This window comes from Ceratotherium simum, chromosome 38, assembly GCF_057802395.1.
Source record: "Ceratotherium simum simum isolate JZ-2026a chromosome 38, ASM5780239v1, whole genome shotgun sequence".
In the NCBI taxonomy this organism is placed as follows: Eukaryota; Metazoa; Chordata; class Mammalia; order Perissodactyla; family Rhinocerotidae; genus Ceratotherium; species Ceratotherium simum.
The window spans coordinates 20,656,201-20,683,745 of NC_141937.1; the positions used below are offsets into that span (position 1 = coordinate 20,656,201).

At 38.8% G+C, this 27,545-nt stretch overlaps 1 long non-coding RNA gene across 1 annotated transcript in view; it reads right to left on the minus strand.

Annotated features, from left to right (window-relative positions):
* Window positions 1-27,545, minus strand: part of LOC147912259 (uncharacterized) — a 94,199-nt gene that overhangs the window by 52,760 nt on the left and 13,894 nt on the right. The window contains exon 2 of the long non-coding RNA XR_015550141.1: window positions 3,625-3,737. This is a non-coding gene — a long non-coding RNA (uncharacterized LOC147912259). The remainder of the gene's footprint in view (window positions 1-3,624; window positions 3,738-27,545) is intronic.

A 27,545-nucleotide genomic window follows, 5' to 3' on the forward strand; every position in this document is an offset into this window, starting at 1 on the left:
GTAATTCACATCATCATAGTAACAAGGCATATGATTACTAAGTTCTATTGTGTAGGTTTCTGTGGAGGGTAAAAAATGAGAGAGTCCCCCACACACCCATCATATACCACGAGCTAAAGTAAGGAGACAGGAAGAAGGACAGGTAGAAGGGAATACTATGAAACGATATAAAAGCAACCCTCAGTCAGTTTTCAGATGGCTACAGAAAGCTCAAGAAACAAAACGTGCTTTGCTCATACTACTGGTTTCATTAATGCTTGTGGACTGATGATGAACAAATGAATGGGTAAGGTATTGAATATATGAATGAATGAAGGTATAGCCAAGCAAGGTGCTTGAAGAACAAAGCAGGAAATGTCAAGTTGTGTAGAAGAGAGTAAGAAAATAATTTTGGAAAAAAGAAACCAGGTAGCCTGAGAAGCTAACAGTAATGGGCCCCCTCACATAGACTCAAATAGCAAAGCAGTCCATGGAAGGAGAGATTCAGAGTCCAAAGGTTTCACATCAGCTTAGTAATACTCAGTTATAAATTCTGATACCTGCTTCAGATATCTTAAAACACAAAGGACCCAAATAGAAGAACTGTATGCATCTGAAAAGCTACAAAAATAACCCCATGCAAAAGGAAACATTTTGAAGGCGGCAACACATTGAAGCTCATAGGTCTACTCTGCATGGCAGGAAAAGTCATATCAAACCCATAGAGACCAAAGAGCAGATCTATCTGCAACCTCATCAAATCTTTATAAGACCCACTAAAATGTGTCCAAATAGAACGGATTAAAAGCTTTCCTCACTTTTATTTTCCATATTGGTGTAAGTAATGACCAAAAAACGCCCCCAAAACATATAAAGGCATATCAGAAGAGAAAGGAGCAGATGGATGGATGAACAATGAATCTGGGGAAATCACCAAATACAACAATTTCCACAGAAAATAGAATTACATATTTTGGGTTTCCTAATTTAAAGTAAGATTTCAACAACTTCTGACTCCAAAAATTACTAACTATCATAACTATCTAATTCTCAGCAAATTAATTACTGCTCTGAAACCTGATTTCCTCAAATGAATATAGATTCTTAATTCTTACTTTAAAAAGATTAAGTACTTATAGCACAGAACCTGACTGACAGAACATGCCCAAAGAATGTTAATAATTTTCACCTTCCTTCTTATCTTTCCTCAGCTTAAAAAAAGAAATGTCACTTACATAATTCTTACCTAATTACATCCAATGCATTGAGAGAATACAAATCTGAAGACATGGTTAAAGGTCCCTAGTCTAGCTAATATTACCATAAAACAAATAACATCAAGACCAATCAAAAGCATTGGCTACTTGAAGGAAAATGGCACCACATGAAAAGCAACATTATTATAACGATAAAATAATTTGTATTTACTATCTTTTACAAAAAGTACCATAAAATGAATATAGTTCTAATGGTGAGGGTTTTCCTTTCTTATTTTGCAAACTGTTTTCTACCAATTTGGAGTGGGGAAAAATGGGCAAATTTAAAAAATTTATTATTTGAAGAAAAATATCCTCACTTGGGCCAATGCACAAGGCCAAGTTCACAGATAAAGTCACGGGAGAGGTTGCTGATTTATACGGCATAGACATCATGACAACGCTTACCAATTTCATATGGAGTGTTTTCTTACCAAAATAAGTATTCGGTTTAACTGAGAAAATGTACCCAACTCTATGAGTCATGTCCACAATGACAGGCTAAAGAGTCAGTCACGTGATTAACAAAATATAATATTATTAAGTTTAAACAATGATTATACCTACTATTACCACTACTAATCACCATAAATCATTACTAGTTACTGAGCCCCTACTACCTGCCAGGAGTTTAATCCTCATATAATCCTATGAATTAGGTAGCATCCCTATTAAACTAAAAAAATAAAATTATTATTTTAAAACAAAGTGACCCAATGAGCTGACTTAACCAAAGGCAGCCAGAACTCACACCGTGCGATAAGCAAGGAGAAGGCCAGACGCACTCAGCGTCCAAGCCATGTCCATTCTCAGGAGGCACTTACAGAACAGTCTCCGAAACATAATTTAAATTAGGTCCCATCAACCAAAATTTAAGTGTAACACTGTGGGGCACTTTGGGAATAATTGTAAAAGCCAACCTTGTGAGTAGATGGAAAATTAAATGTGGCAGACAAAGACATTTAAGTTAGTGGTTCAGAGTATTAATTTTCATCTTCTAACATCTATTATAGCTATTGAAGAAATTAAGGCTTTGCTTTTGAAACTTTTTTTAACATTTCTCTTCCTGATGGGTTTTTCATCTAACTGCCTTATATCCCTTTAATTATCCCAAAATTTTTCCAAATGGCACCATGCGCCCATAACAATGGAAATTATTGGTCACAAATGAATCTTGGGTCATCAACCTTACAGGCAGAATGAAAAGATTCCCGGGGTTTCCACACTTGATATTTCTACACTCACTGCGTGCTCAAAAGCTACACTAACAAATCAAGTTGTAGGGCAGTAGCCTCAAGGGAGATCATTCTAGACAAGCTTAGGCAGTTGCTGGCATTGCATAAACTAGGCAACAGTATCCCTCAAAAACCACCTGACCACATCATGTCTTAAGATGCCCACAGGTAAAGCAGACACTCGGTTTCGAAGTCTGCTCCCCAAATGATTAGATACTTTCTTCTCTTATTCATTATCACTCATCAGGTTTTAAAATAGCTCCAGTTTATTCAGAAAATAATGAAGTAACAAGTTGCACCAGTTAGAATCATGAATGACATTTAGAATATCAGAAACTCAAGTCTTGTGACCTAGAGTAGGAATGCAAAAATTTTTCCCAAATTTTCTGTAACTGTGTAAAGAGTTAATTAAAGCATGAGTCTGCCTGGATTTAAAAAAAAAAAAAAAATTACCAAACCCTAAAATCAGTATCATTTTGACTTCTGATGCCAAAAATCTGTTTGACAGAGCAGGTTTACTATAGTGACATTTTAACAGTAGCCAAAGTCCTGTTCCCACTAAATTCTGTCTTGGCAGCACCAATAATTTGCTACAAGCCTAAACTTCTCCTGGTTAAGAGTTCTCTACCTCAAGAGCTTTCTGCAGCAACACAGTGCAACAAGGAAGTTGAACTGAACAAGTCCTTAAGATTTCTATTCTTATCACAGAAACCAAGCTTTCTGTAAAAAGAGAATGGTTTAAAATAAGGAGAGTTACTAATTTACTCCAATGGTCATTATACCTTAGAATTGAATCTGATACAATACAGTACAATTACACATAAATATCTCACTAAAAGTACAATCAGATATTCTCGCATTACCTCAAGATTACAATAAGCAAATAGTCATTAAAATAGCAAATTAAAGGATCTGGTTTCAAACTATAAATGATGACATTTTCTAATCTCATCTTTCTAATCAGGATAGTCCCATAAATGCGGTAAGGACTTATAAACACTTCCATTTAGATAGCATCCCAGACATCTTTCACAGGTTTTGAGGGCCTCAAATCATTACTGTCAAAATTTCACATAAAGCTTAATATTCTGCCTGAGAGATTTTTCCCATAATTTTGAAATCAAGCCATATAGGAAAAACTTGACTCAACTTACCCAGCAGCTGAATATGTAAGAATTGGTAAAAGAGTGTTCCAATCAAATCAATTTGCTTAATTTTTCAAGTAGATCTGATTACCATTGTCTTTTAAAAAACTCAAAGACTCCACCTAATGAGGAAAGAAAAAAAAAACAACAAATAATAATATTTAAACCAGAGTAGCACTATATGACCTATACATGAATAACACAGAAATCAAATCAAGATTATTATTATATCTTCTCCTAAATTACTATGCTATTTAAGACTATAAAATAACAAAAGCTTCCACCAACTAAACTAAATTTTCCAGTTTGGGATAAAATGAATGTTCAAGCATAGAGGAAACAATATTTAAAACAACACAACAAAGTGTGAAAGCAGGGGAGTTTATTTTCAGCACTAATTGGCACACAGAAATGATGACTATATTACGTCAGTTAGGATACGTTAAATTAGAGATAAGGAAAAGATGCCACTGACTGCTTTGGAATTTGACTCATTTATTACTGATTTACTGATGCAATGACAACATGTAGGTTGTAGTTCTTCAAAGCTGTTAAGCTCCAGCTACATGCAATCTCTGTTGAGGAACATAAACTAACACCTAGATGGGTCATTTGGAAAAAATGCACTAGCGTGAATTTTCAAATCATTCTTAGAATGTTATCCTGTCTCCCACTCTACTAAAGACTCATAAACAGCTCAATTAGGTTTATAAATAATATCAGTTCATTCTATTCATTTTACCAGTAGATGCACCTTTTCTGAAGCCCAAATATTAAATTATCTCAGCTCCAAGAGAAAGTTTGAGAGAAAGCAAGCTATATCTCAACTGACGAGATCCTAAAATAAATGAGATGCTGGGGGTGGTGAGCAGCACAGGGAGACAGAAAATTGGACAGCTTCCAGCTGCTCCCGAATCAGGTACCCCCAGGGTAGATTTAGCATGTTTTAAAGTTCCAGAACATCAAACACTATATTCAAGTGAAAACTCAAAAACGTATTCTAACACCGTGAATACGTGATTTTTTATTATGCAATTTGGAATTAGCCACATACTGTCACTCCCCAATCCCACTACACATATTAGAAAAATTAATTGATATATCAGTTTTTTAAAAAAAGGTTGAAATAGATTTGCTATCCACTACTAGAAGATAGATGCTCATAAAAACCAAACTAAACCAAAACAAAAACATTCCTAATAATGGAGAAGACAAATAGCAATAATTTTGTGTATTAAGTAGAAATCCATAGTAGTCATGAGAAATATGTTTTCACTTCCAGGACAACCTATGTCTCAATTCTAGTCTTACTCCTATTTAAGAAATAGTTATCTAGGAAACTCATTTGGATATGGTCTCAAAAGACTTCTTCATTCACAGAGACAAATAGTCTTAATTACTATTCTAGGGTTCTTGCCATAAATATGACAAGACAAATGTCAAACGATTTGGTTATTTTAAATTATGCTAGATCAACAAATATGAGCACTGAAACAATGAACTGCAAAATGGTACAACACACCCATTTTTCATATTTGAATATCTAGAGTGGCAAAATATTATTGTACATTTCCAGGTCTTTTTTGAAAGAGTTACAAAGGCTCTTTCAAATAATGTTTGGCAGCTAGCTTCGTAATATCATCTCTGAATTCTTGCCTTGATGGTTTCGAGCTAGTATGCTGTTTAACAACTTATCTTTATGTTAGTCACTTTCCAAGAAAGAGCAAGGGCGCTTCCCCTCATGACGCAGAATGACTTGAAGATTATTAAGAATCCTGTCTCACTGATTTTTGGATGTGTAATGTGAAACTGACCTGTACCAAAGCCTAGATCTACCATACCTCTCTTTCTGTCCTCGTTCATTTCTTAGGTAGAGTACTGTTATTCCTAAGTTATGTAGTTCTTGCCTCATAAGAGGACTTAAATTTCTTGAGTGTGGCCAGTCATTAAGCCAGTACCTTAAAAGCTTTTTCACTTATACTATAGGAGTGTGGCCAGTCATTAAGCCAGTACCTTAAAAGCTTTTTCACTTACACTACAGGAAGTACGTTCCAGTTTCAATTTAACTCTGCTTATCTGAGTGGTCAGTGATTTCAAATTACTTAGGAAGTTTTGCAGCCGTGGTATGGGCACCCCATATCAAACTTCAAAAGCAGTAAGTACGAAATACATTAGTCACCTGTACAGATGATTCAGTTAAATGACTGCCCTGAATTAGCACAGAAGATACATATCGGTTGCCTGTATAACAGGGAAGCCTCATGCGTACAAACCACAGTACAACATTCGTTAGAAACGTTCATTTCCTTGGAAATGAACAATGGCACCTGAGATATGATAACAGGGTCCCTGAAATTTCTGTGCCACAGAGTAGTGCAACACCTAAGATAATTTTATAACCTGGTAAAAGCAGTCTAGACCTCCTTACCTTCTATTTGTTTTTATTGCCTGCTTCACCACACCAGGACAAAAAAAAACACCTCCATCAGTGGTATTTTGGCTCCATTGGAAACTCTAAATACATCTGAATTTTGTATTTCAGTTACATGGTCTAAACAATGGAGTAATTTATCATTAGCTAATATTTGCTCATGCTTGTCCCCAATTGGTCTGCTTCAGTTACTTGTGTATAATAAATCAGATGGACCTACAACGCTGGATTTGAGTGACTTTCTCTAGCTGAATGGTTTACACCATGTAGTATACAGGAACCCTGCTCCCCAAGGGGACCAGGACACTCCCTGGGAGCACGTTAGCCGTCTGTGCTGTTGCAACAATGAAGACGTAAATTACCTCTTTCCGGAGCACTTTACAGTAGGAAACGGTACCCTGGAGTAAGTTTGTGAATTATAATGTCTTTATAGCCCTGGACTACTCCTTTACAGTCATCAAACACCCTCCTTTGTTGAGGATGAGACTGAGGCCCAGAAGGTCACAGTCACTTGCTCCAAGTCATGCAACGAAAAGGCAGGTCTCCTGACCACTATTCCAGTAGAGCTTCTTTGTCTCCCATAGGCAGAAGTTCAATAATATTTAGCGGGAGTTTACTGAGCACCAACCATGCTAAAGATGCTTCTCTGTTCAGGATGGGAAGGAAATGAGTGCAAAGTGAGCAAGAATAGACCCACAACGACCACAGGCTCCACGCCATCCTCCTCATCATGGTTAGAATCAACTCGATTCTTTGCAAACCTAGTGCAAAACCCGCCAAGGAGGATAAGGAAATTGAGAACACCTTACGACTGTTACACCCCAAGATAGCTTGGCACATTTTGGCAGAGCTCCAACATAACCTCTGGAAAGCAGTACCCTGACAGCCAGAGTTAGCACAGCTGCCCTACTCAGTCCTTTATATTACTTTTCCTTATTTATAAATATATAACAACGTTGAAGACATCTTTAGCCGGAAAAACACCCTTAATCCCACCACCCAAACACAATTATTTTCATTTTTTAACATTTTAATCTAGTATTTATTTGCCCCCACATGAGCATATTTTCACACGCATGCTCTCAGAATGCACACATAATTATGCATTCTAATATTTTCATTTAACATTTCATAAACACATTCTATATTTCCATGTAATTCATATAGTTCTCACCACATAATTTTTACTCACCACATAATATTCCATAGAGTTAGCATACTTAGTCATTTCTTTAACCATTCCTGTATGTGGGAACATTTCAGATTTCTCATTTATTTTTAACACAAGAGATACTATCTTTTTCTTAAAATATTAACAGAAATGGGATTAAATCAAAGAGTATGAATATCTTTACGGCATTTATAGCCATATTGACATCAAGAGATTGAAACTATCTATAAAGCCACCAGCAATATATGAGCATTCTAACTTCACCAAACCTCCTCATCATTGTACGTGATACATTTTTTGATGGTTTATCTAACGTGAAATGGTACTTCCGGATTGTTTTCTTATTTTAATGGTAATTATAATTACTCTCCCATTTAAAAATAATTTATTAATTATTAATAATTTTATTGTCCTTCACCTTTAATGTAAAAATTATCTATTCATAAAATTGGAATACATTTAGGTCCTATTTTTCCTTATGAATTTAAATGGCCCTTTAATATGATGTATATATTAACTTTTCTACAAAATGTTCTGTAAGTTTATTTTTAGATAGTTAACCATTTAATATATCTGGTATGTATTTGGATCCATAGTGTCAGGTACACATTCAGCTATTTTTGACAAATTCCAAGTGAGCCACAGTACTATTTACTAAGCTTGTGTTATTATATTTTATATGTATATTGTACTAAAATGGATCCATTTCTGGGTTCCCCATTTTGTTACATCGATCTACATATTTAAAATGGAACGTTTGTTCAGACCGAGTAAATATGTGACTGGCATTGTGTGATGTAGTTTTCATGTGCATTATCACATGAACCTAGTGTGCATGTGTTAGGCAGTTTAAATTACTGTTGCTCTTTTATAATATGTCTGAATGTACGGTGGGGCTAGATTCTACTCCTTGTTCTCTTTTTTCAAACATTCCCTGACATTTCCTTATGTGCACGTGTATACTTGCAAAATTCTCAAACATGTTCCCCAGATCATATTATTTGATTAAGTGTATTATCTGCCTTCCATATTCAGCCATTCCCAAAAAAATTCCCACTAAAAGTTTGAAAAGAATTGTGTTGAATCACATACATAAAAATCTTTTCAATATTTTGTAATTCCAAGTTAAAAAAATAGTATATTATAATGCAGCTTTACATTTATCACATTTAACTTTTATAGTCAATAAACATTTACATTCTACAAGTCTCCTAGTTCTGTGTCTTTCCTCATTCCCATCTCACTTGCTTAGAAATACTTCATTCCTCAAGTCCAGCAACTACATTGTGTTAATTCCTCACAAATTCCCCTGAATAACATCCTTTACATGTAGGCGAACACTGATTACACAGAAGACAAGTATTTTAGTCCCATCTTAAATAAAACATCTTAAGTGTCTCAACAAAAATAAAATTGAACTGTATGTAAGCGACACAACCACCACAAAATAATATCCCATGCAACCACTTTATTTTCTTAGTATATTTACAGCACAAAGCCCTGAGTTCATTTAAAACATGGCTGAATGGCTGTGAGTACCTAATACCCTCCCCCTTTAGCTCCCTCCCGACCAATGTCTGTTATTTCTGCCATCTGTGCAAGAGGTTTGGATTCAAAGATAGAGAAAAACCAACAGAGAAATGTAAATGACTTAAAATTATAATAAAATATTTTAAACTTAAATTTGATGGAGAAGAGTCTACATATTGCCGTACACATTAATTAAATGCATGTGTTTTCTTCCTTGATTTAACAAACGTAGGTACTCTCAAGGAATCTTATATTTTATAAAACCTATATGGCACATGAAGAATTCTAGACACTACAGTGAAAGGAAAAAGGACAAATAGAAGGAATGGGAGGGGAAAAAAGCCAGGAATATCTGCGTGAAGGTTGTCACAGAAGGACAGAAGCTGTTTGCCATCCACGCTTTAGAAAGTCACACTGTGTGTCAAGTTGTGATATTATATGAATATATCACAACTTGTGAAAAGTTCGAGTGAAAGCTTGAGTGGTGTGCTTCCCCACGTTCCTGAAGAAAGAAACACGGAGAAAATGTGGCAAATATTTAATCCAAGCCTTGTTTCCTGAAAGACTGCAAGATGCCCACAAATTTTCTTTCCCAGAGTTCAAAATAGCAAGCTGAGTGGGTGTTAGCACTTCAAGTGCAAAAAAAAAATAAAAATAAAGTAACTAAGGAAAAGGAAATCATCCTTTTTGCTCCTCGGTTTGAGAATTTTAAAAGAAGCCATGCAAAGGGATTTTAATGATTTGGATCTAGTGGTTGTCTTGAATCATTATACAAATAGAGTCTTGATGACTTAAACAGGGCCTCTGGCCACTTGTAAACTTTTTCTTACGTTTTCTACGTTAATACTAAACTTACAACCTCATTGTTACAGTAAGAGTGGGCAATTTCACTCTGCTACAATCAGATACTTAAATCACTACCATACAGCACCCGCATAAAGGGAGAATTGAAAGTTCAGGGGGTCTGTATCCCTCCCAGGGAGATCCACCTTCCTCAACACTGCTACGCAAACGTTAACAAGCATATGAGTCACCAGAGGAGCTTGTTAAAATGTAGATTAAGATTCTGCAGGTCTGGGTGGGGTCCAACTTGTTCAAGTTCCCGGGTATGTTGATGCATTGGTCTAAGGTCCGCGCTTTGAGAAGCAAGGCTCTCGTCTCTAACAGTGGTTTACTAATAGCTAGACAACAGAAGTACCAATCAACCCATTAAGAACATTTGCAAGGTAGCTAACACTGTGCTAATTGTTAAGGAGATAGTAGAGTACATAGAAACATAAGCCCTGAGCCAACACATAAAAAATTATTTTAAAAAAGTTAAGTGCTAAATGCTAAAATGTGTGGTAATGATTCTAATAATGGGAGTTGAGAAGAGGAAGAGCTCAGTAGGAGCTAGAATAGTGGCAAATGGCTTCCTAGAGCAAGTCTGACCTGATCAGGCCCCAGGTTGGGAAGATGTGGACAGAAAAAGAGCAGAGAACCAGAAAAGGCGACTCTAGAAGGAAGCACATGGAGTTCCAATAAGGGAAAACCACAGTGCACTTCTTTGTGGTTGTAGATATTATCATTGAAACTTTTAACCAGAATTCACTTTTAGCCAGAGGAAGGGAGCTTCTGACCTTTTTTAAAATTTGTAGCTTTGGAAATTAAAATGCTGTTCCAGCACAGTAAAGAAATGGGTAGTCTTGCCTTAGTCTTATGCAAATTTTCTCCATAGGCAACAGCAACAGTGTTATTAATGACATTTTAGTTTAAGCCTGGTAGCACAAAATTACCATTTTTGTATGGATAGTTATGCATATGCATACCTTTGATTAACATATGTCTTTAATGATTAACCATTTTAACAGCATTAGAATATAACTTTTCACTACAATAGAATTAATGATCTTCTGTTATTTAGAGTGTTTAAATTTTAGTTTTAAAATAAAAATAAACACCTTTTCTTCCATAAGATCCTTTTGGATGGCACATACCCACACAACACCCTCGGCTCCAACATTATTCTTCCCTTTCCTCCCACTCCGGCTGACAATGGGAAGAAAACACATCCAGAAACAGAATGAAATTATTAATGAATTATGCCTTAGTTTTTTTTTAATCTCCTTAGGGAGTTTTTCCTGTCAACCCACAATATGTTGGATATATTGCCCAAGGGATTGAACAGAAAAGGAACAGAGGATTGCAAAGGTCAATATAAACATGAAAATTCAATCTCGCAACTTTTTTTTTTTTACTGAAGAAAATGATAGGGAAGTGAGGGTACCTGTAAGTTGCAGGAGGGAAAGGAATCATTTGCAAGAGAAACAGTACATTTTAGCATACCTAGGTCAGGTCAACAATCTCCCTGAGTTCCAGTTCTGTCTTCGGAAATATCACCTTCATCACCTTATCGTCAGCAGTAAGAAATGATATATGGGATACTTGCCTATATTACATTTCATACTAATGTTAAATGCTATGACTATGGTTTAACCATAGCTACTGTCCCTTCCACGTCACTGTCCTACAAAACTTCTCGATGCTTGCTGCAAGATGGATTTTAGGCAATGGATTGTGGCAAATCTCTGCAATTTCAAAGCATCTATACTTGAACATAATGAGCTCCCTGCATCTCTAGAGCTGTGCCAAATAAGGCTCTAGTATTCAGGATGCGCCAATGGAGTGACCAACCCCCCAATCTAATACACACACACATACAAAGACTCATGAATGACAGGAAAAAGATATTAATATGAGGATGCTAAACTGTTTCCCACGAGTGGCTGCAAAGCACTAAAGAGAAGGCACACAGGCGTGCCCTAAAAAGACCGTGAGGCTCGTCTTCTGCAGATCTCTTCCTCTTTCTATTCTGAAGCCTTTCAGGTGTCCTCCCCTAAGTAGGTCATGGGGTCTTGCGGGCTGCAGTCCCCGACGACCGCGAAAAACAACCTTTTTCATACGAGGCTGCCAAAAATGAAACGTGTTCTCATTAGGGAAAGAATTGCTTTCTGAAAACAAGCAAAACAAAAAAACCCTGGACATTAAAAAACTTCATACGAAGAGAGAAATAATGCTTGGTGAAGAGACATATTTGGGGGATGGATTTTACTAGAACAGAAGCAAGAAACTGCCCCTCCCGGAGCTATGCTATGACTGATCCTATTAAGATACAGTGCACGGGACCGTGTCATCTGAACTAGAACAAGATTATGGTCTGCTTTCAGTTTTCTGAGGTGATTTCTATTTGAGTGGAATTGGCCCTTCTGAAGACAGTTCATCAATGAGAAATTCTCTCTCTCTCTCCTCTCTCTCTCTCTCTGGTCTGAGTCTGGCCTTTTGGTTAGCTATGAGGCAGAGTCCCATTTTTTCTTCCTCAGCATCTATCACTGTAATCCTCTGTGTTTAAGTGTCCACCTGTTTTTAGAGTTACCAATCTATAGGACCAGAAGCTCTGAGAGTTACTGCAACAGCACAGACTTCTAACTACAAGCCTAGACCCATGGTGGACATCAGTTCAGTTGAGAAAGATTTCCTGAGCCAGAAGTATCATCTTCTCTAACTGGGCTGCCAGGCTAGATCAAGTGAAGGTCGGTGCCGTGTCCCCAGAGGAAGCTGTTCAACTCGCCGGGTTGGTTCCCTTGAGCTCTGCCAAGGAGGCCCTGCAGCCTGACAGCAGACTTGGCAGAGCTGGTGTCTTCCCCCCGGCGGGGAGGCCCTGCCCCGGTGACAGGCACCAAAAGCCAGCAAGGCAAGGCTGAATGCTGGGGCAGTGATTGTGGCCGACACAAAGGCAGGCTCCCTCTGTTACAGGAGTGCTAGAAGGTTCTGCCGGTGACTTGGGCTGTCGAAAGGTATACTGTGGGACAGGACATCCCTCCTGGCATTCTGGGGGAGCACTGTCCAGACCAGGGCAACTACAGCCTGGCCCTAGGACAGCCTGCCTCTCACATCAAAGCCGGAGGCCCTGGGAGGCTGGAGAGCTGCCAAAGACGCATAGAGCGGCAGGGGACTGTGTTGCCTTAGGACAATGGCAAACTGCGACGTGGTGGAGTCTGTAAATTCCAAGCACTGGGGAGGTCTGCTCAGAGATTTTACCCTCTCCTGTCAGGCTGTGATTTAATTTCCTTTGAAGAAAAAAAAAAGAGAAAAGAAAAGAATATACATTCCCAAACCTTCTGTCTGCAAAAGCAGACACCACAATGCGAGCTAATGTACTCTGGTCCTTTTCAGCTCACAGCCACTGTCTAAAACAATACAGCTAAGTGAGAGGTGACATTCTCCTGTTCTTAGTAGGGCCTTACGTCTAAGGGGCAATTAAGATCATCTCAATGCAAACAGCACTGCTCCAGTGCTGATACCCTTCCAGACACTTCCTATCAATTCTCTTTAATTATGGAAGCATGGCACGTTCATTAGAACCTGACAGTTTTATTTACTGGACGGGACACAGCACATAGTCTCATTTGGGGTAACGAGAACTTTAGGTGAGACATCGAACTCTCAGTCACAAAGATGACTCAGCTCTAGGCCTTAGAAGGTTCTTCTTGGAAAAGTTTACCCTCTTGCTCCACACAAATGGAGTCAGTTCAGGAATCATCTTCTATCCTCCTCACTTTATTTTACAGCTTTTTGCAAAAAAAAGAAAGAAAACAAACTAAGAAAAAAAATCTGTAAGAGAGTAAAGGAAAAATACATCAATCACTCTCCCTTCGACGGTCTTCAAATGCGACTCCTAAGGACCAGGATGAATGCTATGAATGTCCTGAAGCCCTTTCGAGAAGCAGCATCAAGGGAAATATGGCACACGCAAGCCACTGAAGTGAGAGGGTGCCCCCACAAGACGCCACGCTTCGTAAATACTCGTTAGAACAGAGAGGGCCTTGTGTGTGTCCTCTCAGAGGAAATGAATAAGAGCTGAGGTCACTCAACTCTAATCCACCCTGTACATCAGGGTTATCCCTCCAGCAGGACATGCTCCATTTAGGCAGCAATGTGTCACAGCCCCAGCGTATCATCCATAGTGGCATGTGGGGGTGGAAAAACTCCCAACTCCTTGCTAATCCAGTGTGGGGAAGGCCAAGGTACAGAGTTTTACTTGATTGCATAAAACGTAGAGCTATTTTCAGCTTCTGAATCATCCTTCTAGCTTTTTCACCAGTCCTAAAGCCATATTACAGCCCTTTAAAAATATCTTTCCTATTCAATTTTCACTTATTTTCACATAAGCAAACACTTAAAGTGATCCTGAGAAGTTTCAAAAAGATGAAACCATGACATGGAAGCCAAAAAAAAAAAGACAACGACCATGAAGAGTTCTCCAAATATTTGCAATTTAAAATGGTCACCATTGCAACGGTAACGGGTCAGCCCTACATTTTCTTTAGTTATCTTCAAACTCTCTATAAAAACCCTGGACAATTAACACTTAGCAGGACTTCAGTCAAACAAAATGGACACAAATCCATTTTGTTTTAGTCACACTTCTAAGACATTGAAGAGAAACATTAAATAACGGAAATAAAAAAACCCTGCTAACTGATATAGGAGAACCTTAGCTATTTCTGTAATAATTCCACTGGGATTTGTGTTATAAAAACAGGATGTTTTGTTTATTGTTCCTCATAAAAGACTACCAAACCAGTAGAAGACTACAAAATACATCAAAACTACAAACCTATGTGAAGTTTGCTGGTACTTAAAAAGCCAGATGGAATTTTTATTCATGTATTTAAAATTTTTGCTCAATGTGGGATGACCTCTAGAAACATGCTTCTTGTTTTCACAAATGCCAAAAGGGAAACAGTTACATAACATAATTCTGCAGTGGTCCAGCATCGTAACACAGGGAACTTAATCTCAAATACAGGACACTCACAGAGGAGTCTTCACTGCTAAGACTTCTTATTTTTAAAATTAACATGGATTAATCCACAGTAACTAGATACCTGTTCCATTTAGTTAGAAGCTGATCCCAACAACATAAGGATTCCAATAATAAACTTTTTCTAATGTTAATTCAATGCAAGGTGATGAAGTTACTGGCACCAAAGGATGAAATCAATATTAGTGGATTTAGAGATAATTTTAAATGGGTATGACTAGCACACCCAGATATACAATCTTATCTGTGTGTATGGGGGGAAAGGGAAGGCGAAGTAGAGGTTATCACCTCTGTAAATGAAATCACGATTTTCACTGCTTTCTGCCGGAGTAAACAGAAGCGTATATATCATTCCCTTATCCTGCCCCACACAGCCCTATTTGGGAATGAAGAATAAATGGGGAGGAAGTGTATCTAGGAAACAATGGCACCTAAATCTCTTCCCAAGTAGATAGTTGAGCTCTGCTCTGTCCATTCAGATACTTTCTGAAAAAGCTGGAAAATCCCTCAAAAAATTGCACCTGCTGCCACGACTCCGGGAATGAGTCTCCATTCAAACCAAGTGAAGTACCAGGTCACCCATGAATCTAGGAAGGAAATAGAAGCTTCCCTTCCCTTCTGAAGTCCTAGGGGCTACCACTAAGCAATAAGGCTGATGGTTTCATTTTTTATAAAACTATAAAAAATATATTTTTAATATCTAACCACTTACAAACTTTTCTGTCTAGTGAAATAAAAATTTTGTGTCCTATCTCAATATCTATAATTTGCTACTTCTGTCATCTGTTAACATATTCAACAATAATTTATCAAGCACCCATCACACACCAGGAACTGTGCTACATCAGACGGTAAAAACACCTGGCTTGTAGGCAGAATGTAAAGTGCTGTCGCACAAGTTACAATGGGGCCCACGGGAGAGCGAGGGGTAGGGATCAAGGAACGGCTGAGAGTGGAGACACTAGAAATGGATCTGGAGTAATCAGCAGAAGCTTATCAGGCAGACAAAGAGAAAACCAAGTTTGCGAAGAAACAGTATGTTCGGTTTTAAAGCAAACTAGGTTTGAGGTGCCTTAGAAACATTCAGGCAGAAATGTCCAAGCAGAGAGTTGGACTTATAGATATAGAACCCGCAGGAAAATGTGAGCTGAAAATCCCGGTCAGAAAACCTTTAGCATCATCAGCATCTAGGGTGATACTTGAAACAATGGGCCTGTGTAAACAGTTTGAGAAGCCACAGAAAGTAAGGGGCCCAAGGGCTGCACTTTGGGGAAAGCCACAAAGAACGGGGAGTGTGGAAAGGGGCTGAGAACAGAGATGGGGTACCAGGTCGCAGCATCACAGAGCCAAGTGGAGAAAAAATTAAATGATAAACAGAGTCAAACACAAAGCAACAATAGGTCAAAGAGCTAAAAGATTTCAATGAATTTCAAAATTTAGAGGTCACTGACATTTCTTTCTAAAGCAGGGGTTCAAACTGCGATGCAGTCGAGATAGGCAACGCAGGAGCTAGAAAATCCATGAGGGTTACTGGTTTTAGTTTGTTTGTTTACTTTCAAAATGGAAGATATTTGAGCATGTTTAATTTTCCAAGTCGAGAGACCTCTAATAACTATGGCCCTGGAAAAAAAAAAATATCCTAACAAGATTTTACTGGATTAAGTTTTGGCCACAGTGGAAAGACATAATTATGACTTGACTGCGTTAAAGTAAAATTTCAAATTCTCAACAATTAACTAACCACTAATATTGACTTATTGATTTAGGGAGCCAAGAGAAATCAGTAAGAAATCACACAAAACTGGAGAAATCTTAAAAGTAAACCTACTAAAAGGCAATGGTAAACTTTGATCAGAGAATTTTCAAGCCAAACAAAACTTGACAGATAGATACCCACTTAAATCCCTTATTTTAAAACAGATTTTAAATCAGTGCAATAATAACAACTTCCATTGGGAAATATCAAAACCAAATTTAAACTGTGTAAGATGAAAGAAATTGTTTGTGATAAGAAGGAGGCACCAAGTACCCCGTTTCAGAAACTTTTAAACATTTTATTCCTACATCTCGATAGGAGACAATCCTCAAACGTGGCAATTACAAGTCTCCAGTGTGTGCACCAGGAGAATTTCTGAATTTCTGAAATTCACCCTGAAGACTCCACTGGCCTCTCACACTCTTAGCACCTAATGACTAGACCCATCCTGCGCAGGCTGGGTCATGCCCCACAGTGGTTCTCACCCTGAAAGTTGCTACACGAAGAGGAAATATTTGAATTGAAAGGAGTAAACAAGAAATTATACCAAGCGAAAACTGTTCGTTTTACAGTGTGTGGATTGTGTCGTATGATTATAACCGAAAACCCAGTTTTATTCACGTAATGAAAAATTCAGGAAAAAAGTGCTTCTTTAGAACTTTGAAAATGACTTATAAAATGGGTTCCTGGGAAATATAAAAATAATAGAAGCGCTTTTGTATTTCTTTTACAAGTTTAAGTTTTCCAACTACTTTTGTCTTTATGTTTTAAATAAGAGACGAGGGGCGAAAAAAAAACACCAAGAGGAAGCATCTTTATCAGGCCTGAAATAAATCAGGTCTGGTAATAGGATTTGACTCCCAGCCCAGAGTGGGGTCCACCTGCACTCAGTCTGGCAGGACTTAGGGTTGAGGTTCTTTCATATGTAGACACACACATAGATAAGAAGCATTATCTAATTTCTTCATAAAATGTAGCAGATAGTTATGGAAGCCAAGACTCTGTTTAGACTGCCTTGATTTTCATAAAAAGGAAACTTAAAAGCTCAGGCTTACTACTGAAAACATTAAGAAGAGGAAAGCTCTAGAAATAGTAATGGAGTCTGAAACAATCATCACATAGAATGATAAAAATAATTAGCATTCACTGAATCCTTGTACTCTAGCAGTGCACTAAGTGATTTGTGTGTATTTTCTCATGAAATCTTTTATGAGGCAGATACTATTATTGCCTCCCTTACAGAGGACTTGAGGCCCCAAGAGTTTATGGACCTTGTTCATGGCTTCACAGTAAGTGCTGAAAATGGTTTTTCAATCCAGGGAGTCTGACTCTAAACCAATACTCTTGAAAATATATGCATAGTGGCAATAGAAGAAGATTCTTGGGTTGAAGAAACACAAGTTACCCAATTCAAACACAAGTTGAACTCAATTTTCAGTTCCACTCATGATTTTGATCTGGCAAATGGACCACCAGTGCCAAACCAAAGAAAGTTTAATATATTGAACCAGTCCTGACTACCACTATCCACACACTAGCATGACTGAACCACACGGCCACAGAGTTTCAGGTGGGTCAACCAGGTCGGTATACAACAATGATGGAATGCTCTCATACTTAGAATGAAGGTCATTGCTCTAAATTTGGCAACAAAATCAAAATCTTTCTTATACAGCTCAAGAGTATTCTTTTACCCAGATCATTGTCCTAATTTACTTTGGCACTGAAAAGTGTTTATTAACTATAAAGTAAGACTAAAATTGATTGGTCTGGAGGATTTTATACGCCCATGTTCCACTAGATTAATTTTGGAGGGCATGCCATGCTCTCCTTCTCCAGAAAATACAATATTTCTTTGTTCCTAAATAAAAGCCACAAATTTCCAAAAAAGAAACAAAACATCCCTACATGATCTTCTTTTAAGTTTTGTTTTAACTTCGTTATTGGGAAATATCTTTAATTTTTCTATCAAAAAAAAGCATTATGCTTTTATTGTAAAATGTTCATGATGAACTCTTTTTTTACCTCATTTATTGAATTATTCATTCAACAAACAACAGTTGTGTACTCCCAAAGCCATGGTTCTTGTCTTCACAGAACTTAGGGGCTAGTGAAGGACAGACATTGAAAACAGATTGTTACTGTGTGATCCCACAACAAAAGGCATGCTATGTAATCAGAAAGCTATGTAATAATATTTGAGAAAGGTAACTCTCTTCTAAATGTACACGATTTAAAATGTGGAGGCTAACCATCCCTCCTGTCATGATCTGAAACCTCAAATTTAGAGGCGATTAAAATAGACACGTTAGATCCACCAAAACTGTACTCTCTTTCAAAACTGCAAGATGTCCCAGGTCACCCTGAATCCAATTTGAAAATCCTCAGTATAGGTTTTCTAGAAACTTGCCAAAAGAAGTCTCAGTCCACCATTCTCATATTCTATCTTGCACAGACTTAACACGCAGTCAAACCATCAATTTGTGTAATTTGACAAATTTAGAGGGAAATACAGATAGGATTATCAGACTTGAAGACCCTTTCAAGTCTTGGAGTAGCAGTCTTTTCCATTGTACCTTTCAAGTCTAAAATGATAATCTTTAACAAATTTGATGTAAATATTTGTTATTTGATGTAGAAACAAAGAGTAAGGTATTTTCGTCCTTATTTTTTAATTAATCTAAATTCCCCTTAGTTTAACTGCACATGTGTGCAACATATATCTTTTCTTGTACCCTTTCTAGAACCTGCTAAGATTCCAGTTGTTCTCTTATGGATTTCCTTCAGTTGCTATCTCAATCCATAGATAAAGGTGTTCTTTTCCTCTTTTGGCAAACTTTGGCAGACTAAGCACATTTGGCACAGATTATACACAAGAGCATGTCCAAATGGAATGCAAGGAGACTGCCAGATGCCTATTTTTTCCACATCAGAGAAGTAAACTATGGCTGGTCCAGCTTGTCTGCCTTCCAAGTCTGGGACTTAGGATGGGAAGGTACAGTCCCAAAGGAAGGGGGCGTCTAAGCTGCCTACCCTAGGGTCTCCTTGTTGTTTGAGTGAAGAACTCACTTGGAGCAGGTGCAAGCTGAACTCGTACATCTCGTCTTCCAGCCTGCAAGATGCTTCCTACTCAAAATGTCATTTTCCAAAAATTCGCTTTTAAGCCTACTATTTGAAATTTAGAATGTGTCCTCTAGAACCAGTGTCACAACAGTGACTGGCATCCCAGGTTATCCTAAGGTGATGTAATAAGTGTACTACAGGACCTACTCACCTTTTATGACATAGAATCTATTAGATAAAATAGTTACACTGAGGACTTGGGTCAATAGGATATGAAACTACTCCTCACTTTTCCCTACGTGGGTCACAGAAGTCTAGGTAGAACCCCAAGAAGTAAAGCATGAAGTCAGAATAGCAAGATGCATTCTCCAGGGCAGAGTGGGTCAGGGGCATCAGCAGGAAGAATCTCAGTGGCTCTAGTCATTTGCAAGGCAGCAGTGGTGGTCCAGACTCTGGGGTGGTGGTCCAGACTCTTCTGCCATCTCCAGTAGCAACAGAGGTGGCAGAAGACTGGAAGAGAAAAGAGGACACAGAAAGGAAGTGACTCAGAAGCGAGGGCAGTCATGAAAAGGGAGTGTCCTAGAGTTGAGGGCAAGAGGAAGAGACAGGGAATTCCTGCCACAAGCCAGCAAGGGAAATCCCCTGGTTTGGGTTGTCATCTACTCCCTCACAGACTAAGAATATTTATTATTTAGTAATTTAACCCTCCCAATCCTTACTTTCTTATTCTAGCTTCTTAAAGTCAAGCTTTACGTTGTTAATGAAAATCTGCTTCAGGCTGGAGATGTGCAGTACTCCTCAGATTTGTTGTTAGCCTACAAAGATTCTCAACGAGGGTGATTTTTGTCCCTGCAAGAGACACTGGGCGATGTCGGGGGTTATTTCTAGTTGTCATGACCAGGGAAGGGGGGCTATTGTCATCTAGTGAGTACAGACCAGGGATGCTGGTAAATATCCTACAATGCACAGGACAGCCCCCATAACAAAGAATTATCCATCCCAAAATGTCAATAGCCCCAAAGTTGAGAAACCCTCTAACTTCGTAACTGTGCTGTGGTAACTTTTTGTCACATGTGACTGTGCTCCTAATGCGTTTAAGCAACTGATTACAACACAAACACTGCAGACTACTATGTCACTCAAACCCCATCATGAAGATCATGCCCAACTAAGAGAAATTCTATAACCAGCCAACGTTGTTCTTCAGAAATACAACCTATGGCATCTGCTTTTTTTTTTTTTTGTAGTTTTTTCCGGTTTTTTTTTTCTTTTTCATTTTTTTTTTATTGATGTTTTAATAGTTTTTAACATTGTGAAATTTTGGGTTGTACATTTTTGTTTGTCCATCACCATATATACGTCTCCCTTCACTATGGCATCTGTTTTTTAACTGAAGAAATAAAATCAAGAGAGCCAAACTTGGAGAGGCTGGCAGAAAGGGCACGGCATGAACTTGGGATCACCTGGATCAAGCTGCAGTTTTCTAGAGCAGGTAGTGTGCCAGCTTCTAGGAGAATGTAAACCCTGCCACGATGCCACGATCCTGCTTCGTAAGCATCTCCACCAACAGCAGCTGTGTGTTCCTCATCGAGCATCCAGTGGCAACCCAGGAGTATCAGCTAGTTCCTGAAATGCCCACAGCTCCCTCGTATTAGAGCAACAATCTCCCCAAGAAAAGCCTTACTGGGCCATATGTATGAAAAAGAATGAAAGAAGGGCCACTGTCAGGACACAAATAAAGTAGTTCCATGACCCAGGCAAGAAACGTAACCTCTTTCTTCAACTAAAAAGAGAAAGAGTTTGGCTTAGTCATCTCCAACCTTTCTGTCAATTCTCACCGCCATGACTGTTTTCTCCCCAGATGGTAGGGAGAAAGGGGCTGCTCCAAAGAAAGTAGGGAAAAGTGATCTTGAGAACCCTTCTATGGTGAGGGCTCCAATCGTGAGGTGTCTGTGAGCCTAGCAGACGACCCACCCAGGCAATGAGCAGGCCCGCAAGAGAAACCTCTTTCAACAAAGGCAAAAAATGGCCCCCAGCTTGACAGAGCGAGTCTCCCTTTAGCTCCAGGCTGTATCAGAAATGATGACTGTGAGAAATCAAGGAACAATCTCCACGTGTGCACAGCAGGGAAAGGACTGATCGTTACACACTGGCCTCGTCAGCTGTGGCCTCCTGCACAGATAGTCATCACCTCTCGAGCACCATCTTCTCATTAGGGAGGACAAGGAAGAGCACAGTGCATTTTTAACTCTCTTCATAATAAAAATCGCCAACAAAAACAAAATGGGAGGGCAAGACAGTAAGAATTTGAGGAGCCTGAGTTGTGATGGACAAATACTTTGCGTAGTCAGAACCATCTGGCAGAGACCCAAATCAGTTCTAGGAAACTGCTCAGCAATACTGAATGATGGAGGGATCGGGAGGGTTTTCCTTCATTGCTCTACCATAGAATGGACTCTGTTTTCCTGAGTCTCCCCCCTGAGATTCTACACTGTACTTCTGTTCATTGCTTAGTGTGGCTATTTAAAGAGTAACAGTGTCAAAGATATACTCAGGCTCCACCAAGGATGAAAAGTGAAAAAATGGTATTTCTAGTCCTCAAGATTTTAAAAATCTGAACATGAAAATGTACAAAAATCTGTCGTGGTGAGGGCACATCTAAGAAGAAGCGAAAGTAATAAACATCCATTTTTCTGCCATTCCAACACTATCACAACTTCCCAGGGATATGTTTTCCCAGCTGAAACACCAGGATTTTAATGTGTGTTTGAAATATGAAGCTTTCTGATAAAACCTGTTTGTTTGCTGAATTGTTTTGTGTTTTTTTTTTTTTCCAGTAAGAGCTGGTACTTTTGAAAACATCTGTCATCTGCCTTTGAGAGCACTTGACAACCATTGTCTCATTACTTTTCACCACACGCTGGTGAGGGGGAAATGGCAGGTACTCTCATCCCATTTCACTAAGAATCAGAGACACAGCGTGGAGTTAAAAATAGATCTTCACATCCTCCCAGTTCCACCCCATGCTCCTCTCTTTAATTTCCAGGATTCTCCCAAGCCACTCCCACAGAAAGGAGTGAAAAGAATCCCCTTTGACTTATGTTACTGCCACCGAGAGACTGGAGACTCGACGTACAGTACTTTTGTGGTGAAACAAAAAGGCAGAGGCAAGGAGTTGACTTCCTTCTCATTGCAAATAACTCAAACATCACCAGTGTGCTAGAAAAATCGATAGCAGTAACGGTTGCCTTTTTTGGAGCAGCCTAGGCAGCTGGCTGGACAGGGGGGCACTGCTAAGCCCAGGCATACTGCCTGGATCAAGCCCTGCAAACGAGCTTCACAAGAGAGAAGTGTGAGTAATTGACTTATTAAAGAGATAACTGTAAAGTCTGATGCAAACAGACAAGCGTAAAACCTTCAACGCACAGACCAAATGTTTGGCTTGGTGACCATCAAATGCAATAAGCAATGAAATCTAGGTTATATGACTCAACTTCCAAAAGTCTAAGTCTAATGCCCCTTTTTATCCTTAAAAAGATGACATCTTCACATGCACCGAGAAATGGCCTGCAAGGGAGAGCTCTGGTTTAGAGGGGCTCCCCAATTACCCTGAACCCACACAGGAAGTGGAGGGGAAACCTCAGTGACTAGTCTGTACTAACCTGGCCTTCCGTATACGGATACAGTGCAGATAAAGGGAATTGCTCTATTTCAATTTGGTTCTAAATCTAAAGCATTTTGCATTATTTGAGAGAACAGAAATCTCATCAATAATTGCCCAAACAATCCCTTCTGTGATCATTTTTCCCCTGCTGTTCACAAACGCGGCGGTGACGGTGCATTTGTGAGATTCTGAGAACAGTTCGAGACCACATCGCTGTGACCTCAATTTTACTTTTTTAATCATTATTTAGTTGCCAATGACCTGCAAATATAAGCAAAAAATACAGAGGTCTAAAAAGTTGTTAGAATGTGGAGCTTGAGTTAACGAGCAAATTAGAAAAAATATTATGTCACTTGCCATCCAATGTTGTCTGTCAACTTTACAAAAAATCCAAATAAAGAGAGAATGCAGACAGTCCTTCTACAATAAGCTATTGTATGGCTCATAGGTCTGGGTCATTCACAACTCCCGGAAATAGCTGTGTGCTCGCCAAATGCTCTTATTTTGTATGTTCTCACGGGCTTTTGGGACTTGTGCAAATTGTTTTCCACGCACCATCCGGCCATAATGACCGGGTTACTACTCATAATTATGCTTGCCTGTCTATAGGTTTGTCAGCTAAAGAAATCCACAGACGGCTGTCATAATGAGCAGAAATCGACTTCTGGCACAGCTGCACTGACCACAACGCATCAGAAAAACAACCCTCTTTGCAATAACCAGTTCTGGGCATCACTGGTTAAAAAAGACTAGTTTCCTGTTTTTCTCAAAAACTTCAGAGTGTGGGTATTGCTATTTTTTACCCCACCCACACCTTTTCTCTTTAATTGTTGAAGATTCGGTGCTGTAAACACCTAATCATGGGCATTTTTTTATATTATAGCTCTGGGTTTAATTTTAAGTCAGATTTGCCCTTTCCAAGCCGGGGCCTCCCCTGTGCCAAGTCCCACGTGGGAGGTGGAGCAGGGGGCACCAGGTCTGAGGCCTCAGGAGGAAGGGGGTGTCCCCGGAGAAAGGGGACCTCAGCCTGGGCTTGGGCACGGTGCCACCGCTCCACAGTCGTGCCCAGGACCAGGAGCAGGACAATGGCACCTCCAGGTTGGCTGAACCCCAGAGATGGAGCCTGGTGGCCTTAACATGGCAGAAAGCATCAAGTGCCCTGCCTGCCACAGCATCTCATTTATACTAAGCTATTCCTCTTCCTCACTTGGAAATGTTAATTCCTTTCTCTCAAGGGGGGGTTCTAAACATATGTAGGCAGCACACATTATCACAAGGCTGTTCTTTCTGCCTGACCCCATCAAGTCCCTGCTCCAATGTCACCTCCTTCCAGACCCTCTCCTACCTAATTAACACATACACACACACATACATATGCACACACAGCATATGTACCAGGAAGGATGATATGTCTCTCCCACCCTAGAATAGAAGCTTCTCAGGGGAGGCAACGCTGTTCTGTTCACCCCTGTGTCCCCCGTACCTTGAATAGTGCCTGGAAAATAGCAGGCGATTGCTTAATATTTGTTCAGAACAAATGCCCCTCCCCCTCCGCTGTTATTCACGTCTGCCTTTAGCTCACCTCCTACTTTCTTGTGCCAGCCTCTGTGGAAACCCTCATCTCCTGTACTGCAGTTTATTTTACATGTGCCTTTCCTATAAACCCAGAGCTCCTGGAGGTAGAAAGTGCGCTCTGCATACTGCACAGGACCTAGCATACAACAGGTGCTCGATAAACAGCTGCGGCATGTTGTTAAATGAATCACTTGTGATTGTCCACGTTGGGGCCAGGGATTCTCTAGATACCGTAGAAATATAAAAATGAGTAAAACACAGATTTCTGTCTTTCATTCTTTTCTTTTACTTTTGGACGCTACGAAAAAAGTCTGAGGTATTTCCTAAGCCAACAGCATCCGCTCAAAGACAAGGCAATAAGACTTAATCCACATAAACTTGTCAAAACAAGGACCAGAAAAAGAAGTTTTTAAAAGGAAGTTGAAAATAAAATGTTGATTGTTGTTCTGCTAAGCAAGAAGTTGAGGTAATATCCTTTGAAAGTCACCGAAAGGGAAGGATTCTAACCAAAATCACAATCTTTATTTGGGTTAAACTTCACAATAGGGAAAGTGTAAACATTTTTGTTTCTCCTATAAATTCTCCTTTTTAAAAAAAGGCAGAAATTCAACAAAGACCTCTATCCTCTCAAATCTTCTACGTTTTTCTGAACTGTAAAAGAGATAAAAACTCTGAGCCACAATTAAATGTACTTATGTTGACTTCACATGATTCCCACTAATTGTAGGAAGAACCAAGGGATAAAAACTTAAATGAGCTCCTCATGTGAGGGAAATAAATTTATAATGCTTATCATTTGTTTCAAGATTTTAAAAAATTACTTATATGTACACTCGTATTACAAAGTTCTACAAGCCATCCATTAGGGTCACTTCTGGCTCTGGAAATAGGCCTTATTCCTAACAAATTTTGCAACTTGTCTAAGTAATAAATAGACTTTTCTTTTTTTTTATTTGTGAGGAAGATCAGCCCTGAGCTAACATCCAATGCTAATCCTTCTCTTTTTTTTTTTTTTTTTTTTGCTGAGGAAGATTGGCCCTGAGCTAACATCTGTGCCCATCTTCCTCTACTTGATATGGGATGCTGCCACAGCATGGCTTGCCAAGCGGTGTGTCGGTGTGCGCCCGGGAGACGAACCTGCAAACCCCAAGCCACTGAAGCAGAACACACCCACTTAACCGTTTGTGCTACTAGGCCAGCCCCACAAATAGACTTTTTAAAATGAGGTAAAACTTCTTTAACTCCTATGTGCTTCATTTAACTATAGAAAAAATAAAAAAGAAACAGAAGTTAAGCCAACTACCATTTCATAGAAGACTTGGATCAATTTTCAAGAAAGTTAAAAATTTGCTCCATGCATACATCAGGTCACAAAAAAACACCACAGCAGAACCACATACCACCAGGTGACAAATGCAGGTAATGCAAGCAGCATATTCAAATGCTGAAGTGCATTCACAAAGGAAAATGCTGGTTAGAATAACAAAGCCTCTTTGCTTCTATGTGTTTGGAAAGAAACATGATCATTATTATATTTTATTACTAAGCAGCCAAGACTCTCCCTCTTCATTGACAGATCAATTAAAATAGCCTTCCCAAGTATTAATACTCACATGATTAATCTATAAGAAGCAATTTACTAATAATGACGAGCTCTAACGTATGTACTAGAGGCTTGAGATGAATAAACCACAGTTTCTATATAAGAAAAAAATGGAATGCCATGTCCCATAGAAACCAAAGATCTAATGCAATAACATTCGATGAACTGTGAGCAACAGGACCAGCCCAAAGAAATAATTCTGTTTCTCGCAGGTGTCCTTAGATAAGGTAGAATAGCACCAAGTGACAGGCATTTTGAAGACACACACATACATATTTTGCAGTCAGACTGATGCTACAAATTTAGTATTCCAAAAAACTGATCTGTTTTGGCTTCTTTCCAAGTCATCAATAAAGGCCCTTGAAATTAGCCCTCTCCCTCTGAACAATTTGATGTTGTCTTAGGTTCTAAGTGGTCGGCCCTACTCTATCAAATTATAAACAGATAAAATTCAGTGTAAGAAACGTCTATTTAGAAAAGGATTCCATTCCAACGTGGACTCCTAAGAAAGAAGTCGTGAGCAAGCAGACCAGACAGTGCGGCAGCCTCACTGGAGGTTAGAATTTGGTCCACACTTAAGAGCAGATGGTTATTCGGGACAGCTGTGGGAAGATGGCGGCAATGGCTTGCGAACCATCGATTTCTCTAATGATGAAAACCAACAACAACAACAATGAAACAGCATTTACATTTTCATAATGTGACTTGAAAATTTTTTCAGGAAATTTTAGGTTTATCAAGTTAAGTAGACATATCAGCCCAGCAATCTCCAAGACTCTGTTATCAATATTTTATACTTGAATCTTTTTGCCACCCTTTATTCTCTCTTCCCACTATATAAATCTCCATAACAGAGAAGAAACACTGATAATTGAAACATGGGTTTGACTAACAGAATTACAAGAAAGAATGAAACAAATTTATTGTACTACCAGATGTGAAAGACAAGTGTCACTTCTTCCTCAAACAATTTTTACTATTTTCAACAGCTAAAAAAAAAAAACAAAACATATTGAATAATGGATTTTCTACTGTAGCAAATGAAATATATAAAAATGGCAAAACCCAGATTTGGTTATACTGTTCTTATAAATTCTCTGTCCACAGCTCCATACACAATGCACCACGAAACCTCAGATATCAGAACTATACACACAAATAAACTCTGAATTATAGTAGTTTGGGTTTCTTTATAATAAGACCTGAATACAAGCCAAATCTTTTCTCAGCCTGGTCAATGTCGCTGACATTAATACATACACTGTTTTTATTTT